The sequence below is a fragment of the Panthera pardus genome, unplaced genomic scaffold, assembly GCF_024362965.1.
Source record: "Panthera pardus isolate Hobbes unplaced genomic scaffold, ASM2436296v1 HiC_scaffold_16, whole genome shotgun sequence".
Lineage (NCBI taxonomy): Eukaryota > Metazoa > Chordata > Mammalia > Carnivora > Felidae > Panthera > Panthera pardus.
This window is the reverse complement of record NW_026526721.1, coordinates 89,941,351-89,957,549: the sequence shown is the minus strand read 5'-3', so window position 1 is coordinate 89,957,549 and position 16,199 is coordinate 89,941,351. Positions and strand designations below refer to the sequence as shown.

Here is a 16,199-nt window from a genome sequence, read left to right as displayed (position 1 = left end):
GCCTTAAAAAGGAAGGAAATTATGATATAGGCTACTTGAGGACATCATGCTAAGTAAATAAACATAAGTGTCACAAAATGACAAATACCATGTATATATTGTTCTTAAAGTAATCAAAACCAAGGAGAAAGAAAATAGAATGGTGGTTGCTAGGGGCTGAGGTTGGGGTAGGAATGGGGAGTTTTTATTTAATGGGTATAGAGTTTCAGTTTACATGCTGCAAGAGTTACAGAGATGGGTATTGGCCATGCTTACATATTATAAATGTATTTCGTACCACTGAACTACACACTTAAAAATGGTTGATGGTGAATTCTATTTTATGTGTATTTTACCACAAATTTAAAAAATTCAGAAATAAAAGTGTATTCATCCAATGTACTGGTCATTGGACGACCATTCTGAACTGATGATTTGGAATTTTAAAATTCTTTTTCTCTTCATTTATGCCTGATCCTCAGTTTTTTGCTATTATCCAGAAAGAGTTCACATGTCCTGTTAACCATTTCTTTGATTTACTTTTAATTGATGTAACATCCTGTATTCATTTTATGTCTTTTTAAAAATATTTTATTAGCATTTTATTCTTAAATAATATACACTCAATAAACGATGACTGATAACTATATTTTTAAACAAAACAAAACAGGGACACCTGGGTGGTTCAGTTAGTTAAGTGTTCAACTCTTGGTATTGGCTCAGGTCATGATCTGATGGTTGGTATGTTCAAGCCCCACATCGGGCTCCAGGCTAAGAGTGTGGAGCCTGCTTGGGATTCTCTGTCTGCCCCCTCCCCACTAGCTAAAAAATACATTAAAAAACAACAACAAATCAAAAATAAACAAAGCAAAACACTTTAGCTATGCTGAGAAGGAAAGGACATTTAAAATCAAGTGTCAGTATATACCATTTGGGGAAGCAGAAGAAAGCTGCTATCACATTATTGGATTAATAGTATTTTTCCTCTGGAACCCCAAATGTGCTCTCTCTCTCTCCATCCATATAGGATATTTTATTATATACTTTTTATATTTTTATTATATATGTTATAATATTTTTTTTAAGCAAATATTTTTAATCAAGTTAATAGTAAGTAGTAAAAGTGCAGTTGCGGGAAGAACTCATACTTTACATGTTTAAATTATTTTCCATTGTCTTCACTTGTAAGGTATTGAAGGTAGAACCCACTCTTGAATCTTCTTTCTAGTAATAGAATAAGTTGAACATTTTTCTGGAGTGCCACTCACACTGTACTTATGGTTTATCCAAATGAATTTACAAGCAGTAGGCGGTTTTGTTGTTGGAGGGTCATTGGTCATAGTGTGAAGCCAATGATGCCATTTGGGGGCACCATGCTTCCATCCATATCCCAAACAAAAAATGTGTTTTTGCCACTGAGTTTCAGTAGGCTATATAACCCATTTTTGACGGCCAAAAAAACTGCTTGTTGTCTTTATAGCATTGGTTTCCATATTTGTCTTCCCCCACTAATGTACCAAGCCTCATATCATTTGCCCTGAAGAAAATTCGTAGATAGCTGCAGAGGCCGCCCTGGACACTGACCTCCTGCAGCCTGTGTTTCAGGACCTACAAGAACTCTATCTTGTCCCTCTATATTATATTTTTAAAGCTCTGAGTATAAAAAGTAAATCCAGGAAAACAAAAAGTACTTTATACTTGTGGTTCCATAGAAACTAGCAAATGACCTAATTTTGCTTGTGAGTTTCCTCAAGAAATACCAATTTATTAGTCATTTCATTGTTTTTCCCACCTAATTTAAGAAAAAAATATTTCTTTATCTTTAATTATTACAGGATATACAATATTAATATGTTTTTAATATAGGGGTTTAAAAAATATTGTTCTTAAATGTATATACATATCTTCCTTTTCTTATATGATGTCCAAATAGAGATCTTTTATAAAATTATTTGGATATTGCAATATTCCAAAAAGAAAATTGTAGGGATAATACAGTATTTATTCCCATTATTTATGTGGAGAAAGTGTCACAGAGAGATTAAAATTGCAGAATAAGGCAGTACTTGTATAAAGCCTGGAAGTCAAGGCTAGTAATTCTTATATAGTTTGTATTCTAACAATGTAGTTATATTTGCCCTTACTTATACTATAAATTTTAACTCAATTTTGTAGTGGTATGAGTAAAGGCTGATAGTGGTGTCTTCCATGATGAAAAACATTTAAATAATTTTAATTTTTAACCATTTCAGTTAATATTAGTTACATTTAGAAATGATTAACCAGGATCACTTTGATTAATGGAGTTATATTCTGATCATTTATTTTAAACACATGATTTGTGAAATATGAATCTGCAATTATTTTAAATGTCATTATTGAATTATGGTTGCACCAGGTGTTATGATACTAATATTCTTAAAGCATGGTAGCTGAAAACAAGCCACTAAAACAATCTATTCATTTTGTAACTATAGAATAGAAAGGCAGACTAAAATACAGAATGATTTTATTTCTCTTTAGCTGTCATCCTAAGCTATAGCTTAAAAATTATACCTTAGTAGCATTATGTAAAGTAAGAGAAAAAGGAAGACACCAAATATCTTTTATTCAGTTTCCTGAATTCCAAAGTCATGCTGTATTCATGAGCTAATAGAATTTCTGGTAGAGATCTTTACATGCTTAAAAACCTGGCTATGATTTCTAATCTAAATGAGCAAATCTGAGTGTCTTCCAAGTATCTTTAATATTAATATACTTTTTGGATAAAATATGAGAATATTGTATTGTACTTAACAAAATAAATGTAATGATATTCTTTAATCTTGTTTGTACATTTGAGGTTATTCTGAAGCTATGGATTTAAAGCTCCTGTTTTTATTTTTAAAAATACTTTGAAATTTTTTTTCCTGCTATACCAAATTATTGTTACTAGATGCAAGAGGTCTCCATAGGGATCTACACTATGTTTCATGACATGAGCTAAGCCAGAAAATATCCCAAATATGTATTTTCAATACAGAGATTGTATGTTGTAATAAAGAATGTTGGTTGGAGCTACTCAAGGGAGATGATGGGATATTAAAACCAACCTCCTATGCTTTGAAAAGGAAATATTATAGGTGTATATTTTCTTCATAAATGTATAATTAAACTCAATATCTTCATTTACTGAAATTGGAAATGGTGCTGACTATATTTTCTCTTGCCTAGAGAGGTTTGGTTTATTGTTTTTCATTATATAGCACAAATATTATAGTTTCTAAAGGCATGCCTTAAACTATCAGTTTCTCTTTTTTGTTTTTGTTTTTATTACTCAAAAGCAAATTACTACACAATATAAACCTGTCAAAATTTGACTCCCTTTTAAAGGGAGGTTAATCATCAAAGTAGATATTTTGTTACATCATATTGAAAGATAGGCATATTACTGCATATACTTATTACTGCATATTAAGATAAGTAGAGATGCTGTTACTCTCTAACCGTACTTTTTTCTGTCATATGTACGTAAAGACTGATTTTAACATGTATTTATTATAGAGTATGCTAGTGATATAAATCAGGATAGGAAGGTCTATGATCACCTATAAATAATATGACAAACTTTAAAGACACAGTCAGCCTACTTCATACAGTTTTCATATTTGGGGGCACCTGGGTGGCTCAGTTAGTTGAGCATCTGACTTCGGCTCAGGTCATGATCTCACAGTTTGCAGGTTTGAGCCCTGCATCGTGCTCTGTGCTGACAGCTCAGAGCCTGAAGCCTGCTTTGGATTCTGTGTCTCCCTGTCTCTGACCCTTCCCTGCTCATGCTCTGTCTGTCTCTGTCTCTCAACAATAAATAAATGTAAAAAAAAAAAAAAAAAAGAGAAAGTTTTCATATCTAATTCAGGAAATGGTAGCCTCATCCCATAAAGTAACATTTTTAAAAAATTTTGTATGAGCTAAATATATCCTTCTTATTTCTGGTATCTGTCAATAAGTTGAAAGTGAATTTTAATGTTAATTTATTCATTTGCCCCTCACGAATGAAACAAGAGATTCTTTGTTGTTTCATAACATTTTCAGATAATATCATCCTTGAAATGATATAGAAGTATAGAGACAAGGGGCAGAGTAGTCAATGGATAACAGATTAACTCTGGATAGGCAGGTCAAATGTCCTTCCAAACACTGCTGTAAATAAAGCCTGTGTATAATGAAAAGATTTAAATACTCCAGGGAATAACCACTTGTTAAAAAAATCAAATGTAGCACAACAAACCAGAAGTATCTGGGCAGTCTTTTGGAGTCTATTACAATGGACTTTGGTCATAATGCTTACATGTCCTCGGGACAGTGCCCACTGTCCCCATGGGTGACTGTAATAAAAGATCCCCTTACACACAAACAGATCACACACATATGCACTCATTATGTGATATGATACAGATTTTCAGTGCCAGTCACTCTCAGTGTTCCCCACTTGTCTTCTCTTCCAGGAAAGTCTGAATGTCATCCTGTTTGTCTTTTTGTTGGTTGGTTTTTGAGTTTATTTTTTGTTTTGAGAGAAAGAGAGAGAACTGAAAGGGCAGAGAGACAGGGAGAGAGAATCTCAAGCAGGCTTCACAATGTCAGTGCAGAGCCTGATGACGGGCTCAAACTCACGAATTATAAGATCATGATCTGAGCCAAAACCAAGAGTTGGATGCTTAACTGACTGAGCCACCCAGGCACCCCTGTTTGTTTGTTTGTTTGTTTGTTTAAATAATCTTTGGACCTGTATATTCTGCTAATGATGAGACACAGAAAATATTTAAAAATTGCAGGGGGTTTTTTTGGCACTTAGTAGTCACCATTTGAATTATGCAATGTCTTTCAGAGTTCATAGTAATTGGTGTTTTAGGATAGAATGAAGTATTCCATTACATTTTTATGATACTAAATTGATTTTAGGAAATGAGTGAGACTTAAATTTGAATAATTCAAACAAATTTTTATTTGAAAGGCAAACAAAATTTTTGTTTGTAATAGAAAAACCATTTATTTAAAATTAATTATTATTTATTTACTAATATGTCTATTTAATTTTTTAAACTAAGGTTTAGGAATTAGTTATATTTATAGTTACAGTGTTCTTGACCATTTGCAGAGGCTCAAATAGTAATATTTCTGCTCTCTAAAATAAAACAATAATGAAAAATCAGAATTATGATCCCTAGTGGTCAAGAAAAAGAATTATGATCCTTATAGTTACTGACTTTTAAGAAAACTAGGAAGAATATAATCCCATTTTAAAGATATTTCCTTCAAAAGTTAAAAAAAGTACGTATCAGGATGGTTTTGTTTGCCACTAATGAGGACCTGCATGCAAACTTGTTCAATAAGAATAAAATCGTTCTATTTTTCTCATGTAACTGAAAGTTCTAGAAAAGGCATGCTTCAGGAGTAGCTCAAACATAACCCTTGATCCACTTATCTATTATCCTCTTGGTTGTACCCTTTTCTCTGTTGAGCTTTCTGCAAGTAGGAGAAAAATGCTACCAGCAGTTCCTGGAATCATAGCTATACATAATTCTGTCAAAGCAAGAGAGGATCTCTTTTCTGGTGAATTTCTCAGAAGAGTGAAGATGCTGATTTCTAGAAAGCCTCAGCCAAATGGAGCCTCTTCTTATTACTCTGAACTGGTCTCATGCTTACTTTGAATTATTTCTTGTGACCACAGAAATAACAGTGCTGATTGGGTTAGGCCTCGTTCACATACCCTAATCACTATGGAAAAGAAGTTGAAGTTTTTAAAACCCTGGTTTGGAAGAATGAGAGTAAGGAAGATCAGGTAATTAGGGTTCATCGCATCTTTTTTTTTTTTTTTTAATTTTTTTTAACGTTTTATTTATTTTTGAGACAGAGAGAGACAGAGCATGAACGGGGGAGGGGCAGAGAGAGAGGGAGACACAGAATCGGAAGCAGGCTCCAGGCTCTGAGCCATCAACCCAGAGCCCGACACGGGGCTCGAACTCACGGACCGCGGGATCGTGACCTGAGCTGAAGTCAGCCGCTTAACCGACTGAGCCCCCCAGGCGCCCCACATCGCATCTTCTTTAATTAATCTTGGCTAATTCAGACTAGTGAAAACCCAGTTGGAGGAGGGTATGAAGACATATGGATATGTCAGAATGAAAACAATAACTGACTGGGAACACAGGACCAAGTAGTAAATGTATGAACAAGAGACTGATGAGAGTCTTAGAAAGTAGGATTATTTCAGAGTAGAAAAACTAATTTTTATGTTAGATGACTTGGGGAAATAATTTATTGTGTTTTTTTTTTTTTTAAATAAAACGGGCTTTATTGAATCTCTCTAAGTGGTATATTTTATTTCAGTCAACTATTTGAAAAGAGAGTTGCAGTATTTGTTCAGAAGAATGAAGGTATATTTGACTTTGAGGAATAAGTAGTAAAGATCTATGTTAGCTGGGTTTTAAGTTTTAGAATAGTAATACAAATTTTGATTGGTAATGAAGGAAAGCTGATTTGCCTCTTCCTCATCTACATTGGTAGGTATAAATGTAGTTTGTTTATTTTTATTACTGTAAAACTTTTTATTGCATAAATACCAAAGTTTATCTACTGCTCCACTGTTGATATGTATTTGGCTTGTTTCCAGCAACAATTAAGAATATTTTTGTACAAGTCTCCTTGGATATGAATTTCTCTAAGATATATACTGAGAAATGGAATTACTGGGTTATAGGGTATGAATATGTTTAAACCTAGAAGGTAATGCTAAGTTGCTAGGATAATTGACTGCCAAGTCCCCCAAAGACCACCAGAAGAGTCTACTGATTAAGCAAAAGTTATTATACTGACCTCACAAAGAGAGGACAATATTGACTGAATCGTAGTAGTATTTTAGGAGGGAGTATCCTGCAGGAAATATTTATAGAAGATTTGAGTGTCTGGACTTAAGTTTTAAGGTGAGTGTTTTAGTTCAGAGAAATAACTGTTAATGGGAAAAATTGATGACAATAGGAGTTGGTGTACGTGATAAAGGGAAGACTGATAAATGAGCTATTTTTCCAAGTGAGAGAATTATTGCCCAGGGAAGTGAGGTGTTTGCAAAGAAGAGTAAGTTTTTCATCTGGATATATTGGTTTGTAGAAATTTCTTGATACAAACAGTGAAGTTATTTATTAGTTTAAAGCTTTATTATCATAAGCTAATTTTTTCTGGTATAAGTGGTTATGCTGACACATAGTTTTCAGTGCTGATAGTTAAGCTAAGTGGACTCATGTAGTCTTGATTCTTGGAGCCATGCGTGACAATTCTCTTTAATCCTATGTCAAACTTGATAGTTTTTTCATTTTTGCTAATCTGATATGTGCAAATACTGCCTAATTGTAGTTTAAATTATGTGCCTTTCTCTGATTGCTAATGAAATCGAATGGTTTCACATATTGGCAGTTTGGGTTTTCTAGATGTTTGTTTGTATGTATGTATGTATTCTAAGTGCCTCTTAAAATCATTGCCAAGTTAAAAAAAAATTTATTGGATACTTCATCTTTTTTATTGACTCATAGGAGATATTTGTTTATTCTGGCCATGAACTTGTTATAAGTTACATGTGTTGGAAATATCTTCTCCCAGGTTTTGACTTTTATTTCCACTCTTTTTATTGTATCTTTTACTGAGCAGTTATTCATTTCAGTGTAATGTAGTTTAGTAATTTCTTTATTTATGTTTAGTGTTTTCAGAGTTTTAAGAAATTCTTCCATGTCCTGAGATAATACTTTTATAATTTTTCCTTTAACATTTACATATTTAATCTACCATGATAATGATTATGATGATGATGATGATGATGATAATGATGATTGTGATGATTTAGTTAGGGGTGTAATTTCTAATTTTCTGCCTAATTTAGTGATAATTCCATCCTTCCCTAATGATAAATAATTAAACTAACATATATACATACATTAAATGTATGTATGTATGTATTAATGTATACATACATACATTAAACTAACATATATAAACTTTCTGTGTATGTAAAGATTAGTTTCTGGTCTCTCAATTCTATTCTTCAGTCTATTTGTCCGTTAGTGTACAAACACAACACTGTTTTAGCATTATGTCTTTATCTTCTTTTTTTCCCCCGACTGGGTGGTAGCCTTATGTCTTTAAAACAGGATTTCCTATTTGGTAATTCATGGTTCCTACTTAATTCTCCTGTGAGAATATCTTGACTGTTCTTTCCCTCTTTTTCTTCCATATAAATGTGAAAATTAACTTGTTTGATTCTACAAAAAACTTATAGGAATACCAATTGGAAATGAAGGCACTATACACTTTTTAAATAAGTATTTCTTGATTCAAAATGATTGATTGTTCTCAAAAGTTTATTCTATTACTATCATCAAAGGTAGTAACCGCAATGGCAAGGTAAATAACTGAGTGTCCTAGTTTACAGGTGTATAGTGCTAAAAGTATCCTTAAAAGTCATCCTTTGAATAACTCACTTTATATGTAATTAACTGCTATCCATAGAAGTGAAGATCAATATTGCAGCATGTATGTAGCTGACATAGGACTCAGGCTAAGCTCCGATCTCATTCATTCTTATAAAACCTATTTACTCAACATCTCTATGTGTTCAGGGATATAACAATGAACAATGCAAGAAAGTGTACTTGCCTTGTATTTCACTGTATCATACTACTTTACTTGCACAAACTCAAAAAAGCCATCAGGAAAATCTTTATTAAACACATTCTAGTGGCTGGACACTGTTTTAGTGGTAAAGTATATAGCAATAAACAAAAAAGGAATGATTATCATCCTCAAGGTCCAAGAGTATATGGCAGGCAGATATCATAGAACTATAGGTATCAATACAAACTATATTAAGGTTCTGAGACAAAGTATAAAGTACTGTTAGAATTTACATAAGTGCTGTGGGGAACACAGACTTAGTCTGGAGTATCTGGGAAAATTATCCTGAAAGAGTAATTTCAGAGTTTGAAAAAGAAAGAGTCAAGTAGAGAAATCTGCATTACTAACATATCTGATACGTGGGAGCCCAGCTTACCCTAGGAAATGAAAAGAGGCTATACCACTGGAAACCAGAGAATAAAAGTAATGATGGCATAAATAGGGTTAGTTGATAAAATAAGACCTCATGATGTATCTTATTGTTTATAAAAGAAAGGAAATTCCCAATGTAGTATAAGAAGCACTCCAAGACCAATAAAATGGGAAATTTAAAGACAAATACTTACATTTTTTACAACAGATGATGATGGTTGATTCTGTTGATTTTCACTTGGCAGTAAATAGCATTCTGAGTAGTATCTGGTTCAATGGTCTGACAATAATTAAATAAAGAAAATAGGACAAGGATGTGGAGAAATGGGATCCACTGTAAAATAATTAATAGTTCAATATGTAGAACCTTAAACTAGAAGTCTAGTTTAAAATTAATTTATGTGGGGGCGCCTGGGTGGCTCAGTCAGTTGAGTGTCTGACTTCGGCTCAGGTCACCATCTCACGGTTTGTGAGTTCGAGGCCCGCGTCGGGCTCTGTGCAGACAACTCGGGGCCTGGAGCCTGTTTCAGATTCTGTGTCTCCCTCTCTCTCTGCTCCTCCCCTGCTCACACTCTGTCTCTCTCTCAAAAATAAATAAAGATTAAAAAAAAATAAAATTAATTTATGTGTAATTATAAATTATCTGTTTAAATCTTCATCTTTTTCTTTTTCCTTTTTCAACTTTGTTTTAGTTCATTATAAATTTTTTATATTTCGAATCTCTAAAATGATACTTTTTGTCATGTACTGAACTTGGAAATGTATAGACTTTTAAAAATATGTTGGTATATTTAAAAGTAAATGACTTCATTTCTAAATACTTTAGAATTGATATTTTAAAAATAAAACTATAGGGACACCTTGGTGGCTCAGTCAGTTGAGTGTCCAACTTCAGCTCAGGTCATGATTTCAGGGTTTGTGAGTTTGAGCACCATGTCAGGCTCTGTGCTAACAGCTCAATACCTGGAGCCTGCCTCAGATTCTGTCTCTCCCTGTCTCTCTGCCCCTCCTCCACTCATGCTCGCTCTCTCTCTCTCTCTCTCTCTTTCTTTCAAAAATAAATAAACATTATAAAATGAATAAATAAAAAAAATAAATATAAAAATTTATTCCTAAATACTCAAAATAATTTCACATTTAACAGAATTACTAATAATCCCGTATTAGCTAATATCTATTTCTTATTCAAACTTTCCTAATTGTTTTCTTTATATCCTACCTAGTTGGTCTAAACCTGGACTCAATTTGGGACTACACACTGCATTTGGTTAAGCATCTTTATGTAGAGAGGTTATTGTGGGTTTTGTTGGTTTGTTTTTCCCCCACAACACTAATCTGGTGAAGAGAATAGGCCAATTGTCCTGTCATTAGTTTTATCTTCTAGATATACACTCATTTAGCATATTCCTCTATCCCCTGAATATTCTGTTAACTGGAAGCTAAATTTCAGGGCCTGATCAAAGGCTATTAAGCTTTTCTGGCTAGAGTACAACATGGATGATATATACATCATATTGCATTCCTTCAAAGACACTTCTTACCTAGTTGAAATATTGTCAGTAAAACTAAGATTGATATTTGATGGAGGTAATGACATTCTGATCTCTTCATTGTGCAGTTATGCTTTCTCTTGTTACCAGAGAATTATATCCATGGTGTTAGTTTAGTACAATCAAGTATTCAATTCCCCATTATAAAATAGTCAGAAAAGACTAGGTTACACTGCAGTAACAAAGATTCCAAAATCTTGTGGCTGAAAATATCAAAAAAAAATATTCCTTATTCATTCAAAGCCTGCAACTTTTCACTGTATCATTACCCAGAATTACATATGCATATCAATACACTCTTATAATCACCAAGGCAGGTAAAGAGTGAAATGGACAAATATGGAATGACTTTTAAATGTTTCTGCCCATAAGTAACACATGTAGCTTCCATTCATATATCATTAACTAAAGCAAGTTACATGACTGTGCCTAACTTCAAGGAGACTGGGAAAGGTATGACTACCAGGAATCCTAACAGAGAAGAAACAGAAATGGTGGTTATCAGCACAAATCACATCCATTAACCATTTACCTAGTAGTTTTAATGATAATTGATGATTCTTGCCTGATTCACTAGTTTTACTAAAGATTGTAGGATGATAATTTTCTAATTTTAAGTTTTGTTCTGCATTTATTAGCAGATATTCTTAAATAAAGGAAAACTATTTGGTTAACAGTGAAAAATAGTTTCTATTAAAAGTCAGATTACGTGTTTAATTTTCTCTAATAATAATTTTCATGGAGTTGGTATAATAGCTCCTCAAACGGTAATAATAAATGTTTTTGGTGTTTTCCTTTTGCAGTATTTTTATTTATTAAACCAATTTTTATAGAATCAATGATCTCTATCAACTAAAATCATTCGTGTTAGATGCTCAGATTGTCACAACTTTGGTAAGAAAGAACTCCTTCAAGTTTTATCCTAAGATTTTTTGACATGACCACATCAATCTTTGACAGTTTCCTTATTTTTGGCATAAGATTTTTGAGACTTGCCTTTTACTATCCCTGCCCAAGACTTATAATGAGCCATTTCTCCAACAATCTTTAGTTTCCTTTAATGGAGAATGGTAGAAGGGGGTAATATCTGGCCACTGAAGGTGCTCATGATGATGGGGTGATATTACTTTTAGAATTTAAATTGGGAGAATTAGAAAATAATATACCTTAAAAATTATATAGTCAGCTTGATTTAAACATCACATTTAACTTTTTTATATCTTTTTTTACACTCAAAATTGTGAATTCATGGCAACATTATTATAATTACTTCTAAAACTTTTTTACTTCTAAAATTCTTAATCATGAAAGCCTACATTAACATTCTAAAAATAGGCTCTATAGCACAGTAATAACTTCAGATTGTCTTGTGAAAGATGGAAGGAGAATCTAGAGTCAATTAGTTTTCTGAAAAGTCTGCATATCATATACACATTATTAGTCACAAAGTGTATTATTAAACCAGAGACTGAAATGCTGCCATTTGGGGTACCTTGTTGACTCAGTTAGTTAAATGTTCCACTCTTGATTTCAGCTCAGGTCATGATTTCATGGTTATGAGATCAAGCCCTGTGTAGAGCTCAGAGCTGGGCATGCAGCCTGCTTGGGATTCTTTCTCTCCCTCTCTCCTTCTGCCTCTCCCCTGCTCATGTACTCTCTCTCTCTCTCTCTCTCTCTCTCTCTCTCTCTCACTCTCTTAAATAAGTAAATAAACAAGTACATAAAAGCTGTAACTTAAAAATGCCCGCTAAGTCAGAGAAAGACAGGTATCATATGTTTTCACTCATACGTGGAACTTGAGAAACTTAACAGATCATAGGAAAAGAAAAGGGGAAAAATAGTTTCAGAGAGGCAAACCATAAGAGGCTCTTAAATACAAAGAACAAACTGAGGTTTGATGGAGGGGGGTTGGCACAGGAGAGAGGGGAAAATGGGTGATGGGCATTGAGAAGGACACTTGTTTGGATGAGCACTGGGTGTTGTATGTAAATGATGAATCACGGGAATCTACCCCTGAAGCCAAAAGCACACTGTATACGCTGTATATTAGCTAACTTGACAGTAAATTATATTTTTTAAAAAATTCCTGCTAAAAAAAAGGAGAGGGGACACCTGAGTGGCTCAGTCAGTTGAGCATCTGACTCTTGAGTTCAGCTCAGGTCATGATCACAGGGTTGTGGGATTGAGCTCTGTGCTGAGGATGGACACTGCTCAGGATTCTCTCCCACTCTCTCCCTCTGCCTCTTTCTCAGGATTCTCTCCCACTCTCTCTCCCTCTGCCTCTTTCCCACACTTGTGTTCTATCTCTCTTTCCAAAAAAACAAAAACAAAAACAAATGCCTGCTTAAATTTGTTTAGACCAGTATTTTCAAAATAGAAGTAGTTTTTCATGGCACATATTTTGGGAAATACTAGTGTAAAGTAAATTTTAAGGATAAGGGCTGTTGTTCACAATTCAGTCTATACACAGAGTTAAGATGTCTCAAATGTCTTAGAAACACATTAAAAAATGAAATCCTTCTACCTTAGTGGTTTCCAGAAACTGTTTCTACTCCAGAAAATAAAAACAACAAAAATTCTATTCGATTGAATAAGCTAATATAAAATAAAGCTTTCTGAATTCTGCAGTGAAAGGACATTATAAGTAGATGTTAATATCATTTTCTATGTCTTTGAATAGATTTTCTTTAAAAAACACAGCTGAAAATAATTTGTAATTTTATCTATAGGAAAATTCTTGCAGTGTAATAAAATTTTAATCTATAGTTACAGATTAATCATATATGAAATACTAGTTTCCTGTATGCCAGTTGATGTGTGATTCTGTTCTCTTATTAAAGAGATATTCTGAAGGATGTAGATATAGTTGTATATTTAAACACACACCTTCATATAAAATGAAACTTATACTTCCACTTAGAATTTCCACAAAGGAAATATGATATACATTTGTATCACACATTTTAAATATTAACCATAAAAAGCTATAATAATTACATTATACATATCTTTATATTCTATAAAAGTTTATAAAAAATGCTAATTATTTACTTCTGTAAAATTTTCATTAAAAATCTTCAGGGATGCCTGGATGGCTCAATCAGTTAGGCATCCGACTCTTGAGTTTGGCTTAGGTCATCTCATGGTTCGTGGGTTTGAGCCCCAAATCAGGTTCTATGCTGATGGCACAGAGCTTGCTTGAGATTCTGTCTCCCACTCTCTCTGCCCCTCACCTGCTCTCTCTCTCTCTGTGTCTCTCAACAATAAATAAAAAACATTAAAAATTTTAAAAAAACATCTTCAAAATTTGGGGTGCCTAGGTGTCAGTCAGTTGAGTGTCTGACTCTTGATTTCAGCTCAGGTCATGACCCCAGGGTCGTGGGATCAAGCCCTGCACCAGGCTCTGCATTGAGCATTGAATCTGGTTTTACCTCTCCCTCTGCCCCTCTGCCCGACTACGCTGTCTCTCATTCTAAAAAAAAATCCTCAAAATGTATGTTGATGTGTTTTTTACTTTAAGGAAATTGACATATAAGGTTTTTTAGAATATGAATATGTATTTTGCATATAAATTATTGGAAATTCAAAATGCAAACGCACATATATGTTATCATTAAATGTGATATGGCATGTGTACTCTGGAAATTATTTCTAAATGTCTGACATGTATGACATAAGGGGAAGGAAATACCTTTCTTTAGAGTATCATTTAAGCTCTCATATAATAAACTTTATGGATAAATACAGAAAGTTTATTAATTGCATTTGTTGGTTGAGTTCTTCATTAAGATGTAGATGTCTATAACTTTCTTTTGGACCATAACTATTATATTCAGATTATTTTCCCAGTATTTTGTCTTAATGTCAATTAGATTCATTTTGAATCTTTGATTACAGAATTTCATGTTAAAATTTTCAAAAGATTCTCTTAGAAAGAGGAAAGATTTGTGAGGATTAAGGTCTGACAGGAACTTTTGGTTGGTATGTTTGCTATGAAAGAAGTAACATAGAAGAAATCACAGTTCACTGGGAAGCACAGTGATTCTAAGTAATGTTTGTGAAGTGCTTTGCACCTGGAGCCCTGTATAGATTTAAGAACTATCTAAGTAAGAGGAGCCTTAGCAGCACTTAGATTACTGTACACAGAGGACTTCTTTGACAGTTACTATGGCGTCATGGCAGAAAGAATGTCTCTAGGCAGCCGCTCTCATTTCTTGTGCTTGTTACAGCACTGTATTTATTTTCTTTGAATATCCCTTAGAGCAATCAGAAACAAAGCAATTAGTTTACAATGTTGATTTGGTCTAGAACTGGTGTACCCACAGTAGAGTTTTGTTATAACATTCAGCACAAGGTGGTGAACACTAAAGCCATGTTTTATTTTTCCACTCTTTCTCATATTGGGTTGTCATACCCCATTTCACATGACTGGAGATTTAGCATATTTGCTTTAGATACTTTACTGAGAGATCAGAATTAAAGCATGGGTCAGGAGGGCACAAAATAACTACACACATTTCTGGTAGATTCCACTTATCTTTCCTTCATTGTGCTATGACTAGAGAATGGTGACAGTTTCTCTCATTTCAATATTTTCCTAGTTATTCTCATTTCTAAGAAATGGGCAAAAAAAAAGCAGATAGCAGGATTCTTTCAGGAGGAATTATTAGATAAATAAATTGGATAGTGTATTTAGAAGTTCATGGCATGAGTGTGCTTGATATTTAAAACTATTTTTACAAACTGGATATTATCAGAATCTAAATTACACAGCTGAGTGAGTTTGGAGCCATAGTACACTTCATGGCAATAGTGCAAATTCAGATTATTTTATTTTCCTTACTTTCTTCTGTACTTTAATTATTATTGAATTATTAAAAAAATACCTTGCTTTTGAATATGTGCCAGTGTCACATTCATTTTAGACTTTTATACTGTGCCACCAAGTGCTTTCAAAGTATTTACTTCAACTGACTACTCTTTTAATTTTACTCTTGAATATCTAGTCCAATCCATATGTACTCCAGAGAACTTTCCTTAGATCCAAACACTTTTTATTTCAAAAACATCATTACTAAGTCTCACTGTATCTCATGAAAGCAGTGCAGCTTAAAAAAAAACACATTATTTTCTCTTTATGAATTCCAATTCCTAAAATAATAAAGTTAAGCTTTATTTTTCCAATAATAAAAATCAAATACTTTGCCCAGGGTCACTTGTCTTCTCTCTTCATATATTCAGTTGTCCCTTTTGGAAATTAGTTACAAGTATTTAATTCAGGAATAAAAAACATTAAGTGTTTTTAATGCTAATGAATACATCTGTCCTGCCAAAGTCAGTTGCCATTGGCTACAGAGCTAATTCTTTTGGCAGAAGCTTGAGTCTTATTGTTTGCATATAATTAGTTAGTTGGATGCCTGTGAGAACAAGATAATTTCAAAAAAAAATCTGCAAATGGGCCACAACTGTAGATATGGCATCAGCAATTTATTTTAGCCTTTTAACTCACTATATTCTGTTCTCCAACTTCAGTATCATCATCTCTTCAATCCAAGACTGCTTGTTATTCTTTATAATTAAAATCTATGAAATGAATAAAAG

The 16,199-nt window shown here is 33.2% G+C and overlaps 1 protein-coding gene and 1 pseudogene across 6 annotated transcripts in view; one reads left to right on the top strand and one right to left on the bottom strand.

Moving 5' to 3' along the window:
* NAALADL2 (N-acetylated alpha-linked acidic dipeptidase like 2) overlaps positions 1 to 16,199 on the top strand; it is a 1,333,736-nt gene that overhangs the window by 1,173,520 nt on the left and 144,017 nt on the right. The gene's annotated exons all lie outside the window — the stretch shown is intronic.
* Positions 1,158 to 5,812, bottom strand: LOC109275102 (NADH dehydrogenase [ubiquinone] 1 alpha subcomplex subunit 12-like; annotated as a pseudogene).